The following is a 2,003-nucleotide window of genomic DNA, read 5'->3' as shown; positions in this document are numbered from 1 at the left end:
ACTTCTAAGGGAGAACAGACACGGATGCCTTTTCACAGTCCTGCTCTCTACAAAGACTTTCATTGTACAGCTGTAAGGGCCTTGTTGAAAACCTGTTCTGTGCCACGCTTGCTGTTCCTCCACTTTCCTTCTGTCTCTGTGAAATGTTTGTGATGGCTGTGATTTAATAAAGGTCATGCTGAAAAGGAAGGAGCCTGTCCTCAGAAAAGCGGTTGGCCACAATCCAGTATAGAGTTTGGCATGCTGAAGTTTTTCCAGAAGATGGCATTGTAGAAAGTGCTATTGCCCACAGCACAACTGTAGGCAAAAGCATCTTTGAAGTCCATTTCCTGCCCCTTGGATACAGGCTTGCAATATCAGTAGAAGACAGATTCATTTTTTCCTATAATCCCTGAGTGGCCAGACCACATGTAGCCCTTTGACATATACAGGTGTGCGCCACTTAACAACAGGAATACGTTATCTGATGTCCATTATTATGTGATTAGGTTGTTAAGTGAACATTCAGCCCAATCTAGTGTCTTTGCTGTGTAAACAGACACTAGCCGGCTGCATGGGCTATTGGAGATAGATTGCCTCTTCTTTGCATTACAAGCCTCTCTGTTGTGTAAAAAGACACTCTGCTACAGGCTATGGGAGATGTGATTGCCTCATTAAGAGCATCTTTACTGTGCTTTGACCACTGTCATATATGTGGTCCATCGTTAAGCAAACAGTTGTTAAGTGGCACGCACCTGTAATGTACAGCTTGCAGAAATGTATTGGCTGAGCTCCTTTTTACATTACAATTAATATAAAAGATAAATAAAAAATTTTCAAGCTTTATCATTATTTACCAGGAATAAACTGAGAGTCCACTGGATTAAAACATAAGTTTAATGTTCATGGTGAGTACAAGAGAACATAAGAGCCCTGCTGGGTCAGGGCAAGGTAGGTCTGGGTTCCCTTGGCAAGCTGCTGTCCATTGATCGCTCCTTTCTAAGTTGATCCTGTGAGAATTATTTCATCTCCTCCATAAAAAGGCTGTGGACACACAAGTGGTCTCAGGGATCAACATTGGGTCTAGGGCCATTGCAGCTGCCCAATGATGCCAGTCCCTACTGCCAGCCCCAGCTAAATGGAACCTCCATGTACAATGGCAGTGAATCTCTTGCATAGCAGATATTGGAAACAGGTGAGGCCTACTGCTTTATTGCCATTCTTGTCCACTATGGCCACTATTTATAGTTGCTTTGAATTCCCACTTGGGAGATAAAGTGGGATATATATATGAATGAATGAGCATTAGAAACAAATGTTGGACTGTGTGGACCTCTGGTCCAATTCAGCATAGGAAGTTCTTGTCTCTTACTGAACCAGTTCAGTAGGAGTAGGGGTAAATACTGATCGTCCCCTGAGAAGCCAGCTCATAGATGCAAAATCCTATGAAACATTTTTATCTCCTAAAGAGTACAAATGAAGATTAAACAAACATGATTTGCAGCATTGTTCTGTATTCTCCCTTGAATAAACATGTCACCCATTACCCATTAGAATGAGTCTTTTTCTATTGTTTAAGAAGACAAACTCATGCTGATTACTGTGAGATCTGGGGAGGGGGCGGAAGTGATTAAGAAACATCAATCAATAGTGCTTTTCTGGCAAAGTAGACATTGTCAAAAGATTCCTTCAAGATGCTAGTGAAGCCCAGCGAGAAACATATTGGGATTTTAAAAGGAAACTGAACTGTATGAGCAGCACAACCCACCATAACTCCCCAACCTCATGCTGTGATGGAGCAACACCAAGGTGGTGTCTACTGCATCCCACGGGAGAATTTTGGCATGTTGAGGATTCCTCAGGGGAAGGGAACATTTATTGCCTTCCCCCAGGGTAAGCCCCCACTACCAACTTGGACCTGCATCAGTGATATCACTGGCACAAGTCCACATTGGCCCATGAAGGGAAAGGGATTAGGATTTGGTGGGCACTGCTGCCACTGAACCCACCCTCTTCCTGGGCCC

Source organism: Tiliqua scincoides, chromosome 5 (assembly GCF_035046505.1).
Source record: "Tiliqua scincoides isolate rTilSci1 chromosome 5, rTilSci1.hap2, whole genome shotgun sequence".
In the NCBI taxonomy this organism is placed as follows: Eukaryota; Metazoa; Chordata; class Lepidosauria; order Squamata; family Scincidae; genus Tiliqua; species Tiliqua scincoides.
The sequence above is the reverse complement of the archived record's forward strand: the minus strand, read 5'-3'. Positions refer to the sequence as shown.